Below are 7,500 nucleotides of genomic sequence, written 5' to 3' on the forward strand. Positions count from 1 at the left end.
ATCTGTTAGTCTGCTCTAGGATCTGTTAGTCTGCTCTAAGATCTGTTAGTCTGCTCTAAGATCTGTTAGTCTGCTCTGGGATCTGTTAGTCTGCTCTGGGATCTGTTAGTCTGCTCTGGGATCTGTTAGTCTGCTCTAGGATCTGTTAGTCTGCTCTAGGATCTGTTAGTCTGCTCTGGGATCTGTTAGTCTGCTCTGGGATCTGTTAGTCTGCTCTGGGATCTGTTAGTCTGCTCTAGGATCTGTTAGTCTGCTCTGGGATCTGTTAGTCTGCTCTGGGATCTGTTAGTCTGCTCTGGGATCTGTTAGTCTGCTCTGGGATCTGTTAGTCTGCTCTGGGATCTGCTCTAGGATCTGTTAGTCTGCTCTGGGATCTGTTAGTCTGCTCTGGGATCTGTTAGTCTGCTCTGGGATCTGTTAGTCTGCTCTGGGATCTGTTAGTCTGCTCTAGGATCTGTTAGTGTGCTCTGGGATCTGTTAGTCTGCTCTAGGATCTGTTAGTCTGCTCTGGGGTCTGTTAGTGTGCTCTAGGATCTGCTCTAGGATCTGTTACTCTGCTCTGGGATCTGTTAGTCTGCTCTAGGATCTGTTAGTCTGCTCTACGATCTGTTAGTCTGCTCTAGGATCTGTTAGTCTGCTCTGGGATCTGTTAGTCTGCTCTAGGATCTGTTAGTGTGCTCTGGGATCTGTTAGTCTGCTCTAGGATCTGTTAGTCTGCTCTAGGATCTGTTAGTCTGCTCTAGGATCTGTTAGTCTGCTCTGGGATCTGTTAGTCTGCTCTGGGATCTGTTAGTCTGCTCTGGGATCTGCTTGATTTGCTATCGGCTGCTTTAATCAGACCTCTCCTCCCCACCTCTCCTTCCCTCCTTCTCTCCTTTTCTTTCCTCCCCTCCTCTCCCCCTCTCCTCTCCTTCCCTCCTCCCCACCTCTCCTTCCCTCCCCCTCTCCTCTCCTTCCCTCCTCCCCACCTCTCCTTCCTTCCCTCCCCCTCTCCTTCCTTCCCTCTCCTCTCCTTCCCTCCCCTCTCCTTCCCTCCTCCCCACCTCTCCTTCCCTCCTCCCCACCTCTTCTTCCCTCCTCCCCACCTCTCCTTCCCTCCTCTCCCCACCTCTCCTTCCCTCCTCTCCCCACCTCTCCTTCCCTCCTCCCCACCTCTCCTTCCCTCCTCTCCCCACCTCTCCTTCCCTCCTTTCCCCACCTCTCCTCATCTCCCTACCTCTCCTTCCCTCCTCCCCACCTCTCCTCATCTCCCTACCTCTCCTTCCCTCCTCCCCACCTCTCCTTCCCACCTCTCCTTCCCTCCTCCCCACCTCTCCTTCCCTCCTCCCCCTAACCCACAGCTTCAGCCACGCCCAAATCCAACATGGCTGACAGGAACCAGCCGGGGAGTCAGGAAAGGCAGAAGAAGAAACAACGGAAACCGGCCAAAAACAAAATGGTCGCCGCCGCAGACGAGTCTCTTGACTTCCCGAGGACAAGGCCCCTCCACCAAGAGGAAGAAGAAGGGGCCCAAGGGCCCCTCCCCCTCGGCCGGGCCCTCCCTGCCTTCCCTCCCGCCGGACCCGCCTCCCACCCCCGACCGTCTGTTTGGGCGGCGAAAGGAGGCGAAGAAGAAAAGAAAGAGAGGAAACAGGGAGAGACAGGAAGAGCAGCTAAGGAGGAGAAATTTGTTCCCCACGGGCGAAAACCTGTTCCTCATCAAACAGAGGAAACCCTAGGAGATAAGAGGGGGTGTTTCATCAGAGGATACCTAGGAGATAAGGGAGGGGGGGGGGGGTTGTTCCTCATCAAACAGAGGAGAGCCTAGGAGATGAGGAGGAGGGTGAAGTTGTTCCTCATCAAACAGAGGATACCTAGGGAGATAAGAGGGGGGGGGAGTGTTCCTCATCAGAGGATACCCTAGGATATAAGAGGGGGGGGGTGTTCCCCTCATCAGAGGATACCTAGGAGATAAGAGGGGGGGGGTGTTCCTCATCAGAAGGGATACCTAGGAGGAGATAAGGGGGGGGGGTGTTCCTCATGAAGACCCTGGAGATAAAGAGGTGAGGTTCATCATCATAGGATACCTAGAGATAACATGGGGGTGGGGTTGTTCCTCATCAGATGATACCTAGGAGATAACATGGGAGGTGTTCCTCATCAGAGGAAACCTAGGAGATAACATGGGGGGTTGTTCCTCATCAGAGGATACCTAGGAGATAACATGGGGGGGGTTGTTCCTCATCAGAGGATACCTAGGAGATAAGGGGGGTTGTTCCTCATCAGAGGAAACCTAGGAGATAAGGGGGGGGTGTTCCTCATCAGAGGAAACCTAGGAGATAAGGGGGGTTGTTCCTCATCAGAGGAAACCTAGGAGATAAGGGGGGGGGGGGGGTGTTCCTCATCATAGGATACCTAGAGATAACATTGAGAGGTATGGGGGGGTAGAGTGCATATGTCATACATTTTGGCAAAGCTTTCATGTATAGTACAAATGTTTGTGTATGCGAGGGAGAGTGTGTGTCTGAGAGAGAGAATTAGTGTGTGTGTGTGTGTGTTGGGGGGAGGGTAACTCTTTGAAGGACTCATTCTGTTTTATTAAAGGAGAGGTTTCACCGTTCTACATCCTGTTAATCTATTAAAGGAGAGGTTTCAGAGGCCTGTTATCACCGTTCTACATCCTGTCAATCTATTAAAGGAGAGGTTTCAGAGACCTGTTATCACCGTTCTACATCCTGTCAATCTATTAAAGGAGAGGTTTCTGTCAATCTATTAAAGGAGAGGTTTCAGAGACCTGTTATTACCGTTCTACATCCTGTCAATCTATTAAAGGAGAGGTTTCAGAGGCCTGTTATCACCGTTCTACATCCTGTTAATCTATTAAAGGAGAGGTTTCAGAGGCCTGTTATCACCGTTCTAGAGACTACATCCTGTCAATCTATTAAAGGAGAGGTTTCTGCCAATCTATTAAAGTAGAGGTTTCAGAGACCTGTTATCACCGTTCTACATCCTGTCAATCTATTAAAGGAGAGGTTTCAGAGACCTGTTATCACCGTTCTACATCCTGTCAATCTATTAAAGGAGAGGTTTCAGAGACCTGTTATTACCGTTCTAGAGACTACATCCTGTCAATCTATTAAAGTAGAGGTTTCAGAGACCTGTTATCACCGTTCTACATCCTGTCCGTCTATTAAAGGAGGTTTCACCGTTCTACATCCTGTTAATCTATTAAAGGAGAGTTTCAGTGACCTGTTATCACCGTTCTACATCCTGTCAATCTATTAAAGAGGTTTCAGAGACCTGTTATCACCGTTCTACATCCTGTCAATCTATTAAAGGAGAGGTTTCAGAGACCTGTTATCGCCCGTTCTACATCCTGTCAATCTATTAAAGGAGGGTTTCTAGACCTGGTATGGCATCATCTGTCAATCTATTAAAGGAGAGGTTTCAGAGGCCTGTTATCACCGTTGAGACCTGTTAGGTTTCACCTGTTATACTTGGATTCTACATCCTGTCAATCTATTAAAGGAGAGGTTTCAGGCCTATTATCACCGTTCTACATCCTGTTAATCTATTAAAGGAGAGGTTTCAGTGACCTGTTATCACCGTTCTACATCCTGTCAATCTATTAAAGGAGAGGTTTCTGTCAATCTATTAAAGAGAGGTTTCAGAGAGACCTGTTATCACCGTTCTCTACATCCTGTCAATCTATTAAAGGAGAGGTTTCAGACCTGTTATCACCGTTCTAACATCCTGTCAATCTATTAAAGGAGAGGTTTCAGAGACCTGTTATCGCTGTCAATCTATTAAGGAGGTCTGTTATCACCGTTCCCCATCCTGTCAATCTATTAAAGGAGGTTTCAGAGACCTGTTAAACGTTCTACATCCTGAGAGGTTTCAGAGACCTGTTACCGTTCACCGTCAATCTATTAAAGGAGAGGTTTCTGCCAATCAGGTTTCCTGTCACATCTGTATTAAAGGAGAGGTTTCAGAGACCTGTTATCACCGTTCTACATCCTGTCAATCTATTAAAGGAGAGGTTTCAGAGACCTGTTCTACATCCATCCTAAGGTTTCTGTCAATCTATTAAAGGAGAGGTTTCCACAGAGACCCTCCACTTACCCTCCTGAGAGGTTACCACAGCACCCACCTGTTATCAATCTATCTAAAGAAGGTACAACATTCTGTCAATCTATTAAGGAGAGGTTAGAAGGTACAACATACCACAGCATCCACTATACTTTAAAGGAGACCCACTCTGACCCTCCTAGAATACTGACCCTCCACTATACTGACCCTCCTAGAAGGTACCACAGCAACTATACTACCACCCTCCAGCACCACTATATACTGACCCTCCTAGAAGGTACAACATACCACAGCACCCACTATACCCGGCCCTCCTAGAGGTACAACATACCACAGCACCCACTATACTGACCCTCCCTGAAAGCACCCACTATACTGACCCGACCCTCCTAGAAGGTACAACAATATAACTGACCACAGCACCCACTATACTGACCCTCCTAGAAGGTACAACATACCACAGCACCCAATATAAGCCTCCCTGACCCTCCTAGAAGGTACAACACCCACTATACTGACCCTCCTAGAAGGTACAACAGACCACAGTACAAGGCTCTGACAGATGGTTGTGGCAAAAACACAGCCAAGAAACACCCACATCAAACCACACCCCCAAGCCAACTGAACTTTGACCTCTGTCGTGATCGCCAGCATTTCTTGGGAAGCGTGATAAAACGGGTTTCCACTAGTTACCACAGCCACAGGTAGGAATTGGATTTTTGAAATTCATGAAAACTTTGCTTTGCTCTTAATTTAAGGTTAGGCATAAGGTTAGTAGTGGTTAAGTTTAAAATATAACAGACAGACATTGCGTTCAAGAATGACAAGAACCTAAAAGACAAAACAAAATAAAAACAGGAATGAATTATGACAGAATATAGAGAATGAGACAATGACACTTAATTCAGAAAATAATTCGTTATAATATTGGACCTTAGACAAGCGTTTCTTATTATTTAGCAATTTCAGAGACTCGATTAAAAAAAACATAAAGTCTATTAAAAAAAAAAACACTTTAAAAAAGCAGAGAGGTTGACGTTACTTTTTCTCTCCAAACGACAGGAAAAAAAAACGTGTGACGCAAGCGGAAGTGCAAGCCCCGTCCAGTCCATTGACCAATTAGAGTTCGTTTTAAATCAACCGCCTCCGTCTCTCGTTTTTGTCCGTTTTACACTGAACACGGAAGTGAACCTGGGAACTCACATTTCTTTTTTTAATCGAGATATTTTTTTATTATTAATGCCTAAGTACAACTCAACAGTCATAAAAAAATGAAAGTTTTGGTGCTGAAAAGGAACAATATGGAGAATGTTTTATCCTCGACTGGTGACGGTAAATTGGACCAAGCCATTTAATCAGTGGCTGCAGTTTGACGAGGTAAGTTGTCAGAGGGGTGTAAAAGAAATTATAGCTCGTTTACTAACAACAACTCAAACGTTTCTTAACTTCCTGTTGTTTTTTGGCCCAAGTTCCTAACTAACTTTTAATTGTTATAGTACACAACTAAAAAATAATAATTCGGAGTGCATTACAGTAGACCAAACGTTATCATGTCTACTAAAACATGATGCACTCACTACTGTAGGTCTCTCTGGAAAACACCGTCTGCTAAACGACTCATATGTATTTCAACAATGTTTTGGGATTTCTGTTGTCAGCTAGCTAGCTAACTAAACAGTTAACCATGGTTTCTCTAACTATGTACATCACCCCCCCTTTCTCACTTCAGATACATTTATTTATGAAACAATTAGCCAGCTAACGTCAGTAGTTTGAATACAAAGCAGGACATTTCCAGGGAGGACTAGCTAGGTGACCATGATTTAAAGACGGGTGTTTTACAACGTTCAAGAACCGGATGTATAAACTCGTGTCAGCTACATTGTATTTTACGACATGTTTTTTAAAATTATTATTAATATCAAATCAATACATAAAGCACATGAGGGAACACAAGCATTCATAGATTACAAACGAGCTAGGGGCGGGGCTAGGGGCGGGGCTAGGAAGGGGCTAGGGGTACAATATCACATTACAATTACAAGGACCTTAAGGGACATGCATATATATACTTACAATTCAAAACAGCTTTTTTTGTTAGTAGAGCATTTAACCGTCTTAAAATACAGTTCAATTTCTTTTTTTGTAGGGTACGAAAATGTGGTTTTCTGTTTGTAAATTTACATTTGTGTATATGAAATTTGGCCAAAAGAATAAATTAAATTAATTACATAAAAATGATTCCGTTTATTTCTATTGTATGTAAGAATCCTAACAGTACATCTCTCCACAATAGTGTAAAACCTTCATGTTTTTGCGTAGATGGACTCTTAATGACTCATTAGCCATGTACTTGGCCGGACGCCCCGTTTATTTTGGCTTCGTACAGTAGTATAGCTGGAGCAACTGGCCCCAATTACGAGGCGCTACGAAGCTAGCTGGGCATTGTAATCAACGTCCATCCGCCAAGGGGCATTCGTGTGTTTTAAAGGGAAACGGGACGCCACCAATCAGGCAGAAATGGGAGAAGAACATGTGGTTTATATTAAACCTCTTAACATAACGCTACCTCTAATAAGTCTACAGGCATGTGGCTGGGGATGAGATGGGGTGGACACTGGTGTGTTACATTACTATCATGCTTTTGCCTCACATGGCTTCACTTCCTTCCCCTCTCCTCCCCTCATCCCTCTTCCCCTCCCTCATCCCTCTTCCCCTCCCTCATCCCTCTACCCCTCCCTCATCCCCTTCCCTCATCCTCTTCCCCTCCCTCATCCTCTTCCCTCCTCCTCACCCTCTTCCCCTCCCTCCTCTTCCTCCTCACCCCTTCCCTCCCTCCTCACCCCTCTTCCCCTCCCTCCCTCTTTCCCTCCCTCCATCCTCTTCCCTCCTCACCCTCTTCCCCTCACTCCCTCATCCCTCTTCTCCCTCCTCATCCCTCTTCCCCTCCCTCACCCTCTTCCCTCCTCACCCCCTCTTCCCCTCCCTCATCCTCCCTCCCTCCTCACCCTCTTCCCCTCCTCACCCCTCTTCCTCCTCACCCTCTCTTCCTCCCTCACCCCTCTTCCTCTCCCTCACCCCTCTCCCTTCCCCTCCCTCACCCTCTTTCCCTCCCTTCCCTTCCCCTGCCCCTCTTCCCCTCCTCACCCCTCTCCTTCCCTCCCTCTCCCCCCCTCCTCCCTTCCCCTCCCTCACCTCTCTTCCCCTCCCTCCCTCACCCCTCCCCTCTTCCCCCCCCTCACCCCCCCTTCCCTCCCTCACCCTCTCCCTTCCCCTCCCTCCTCCTCTTCCCCTCCTCACCCTCCCTCTCCCTTCTTCCCTCCCTCATCCCTTCCCCTTCCCCTCCTCACCCTCTTCCCCTCCCTCACCCCTCTTCCCCTCCCTCCTCATCCTCTTCCCCTCCTCATCCCTCTTCCCCTCCCTCACCTCTTC

The sequence above is a fragment of the Oncorhynchus nerka genome, linkage group LG18 (genome assembly GCF_034236695.1).
Source record: "Oncorhynchus nerka isolate Pitt River linkage group LG18, Oner_Uvic_2.0, whole genome shotgun sequence".
In the NCBI taxonomy this organism is placed as follows: Eukaryota; Metazoa; Chordata; class Actinopteri; order Salmoniformes; family Salmonidae; genus Oncorhynchus; species Oncorhynchus nerka.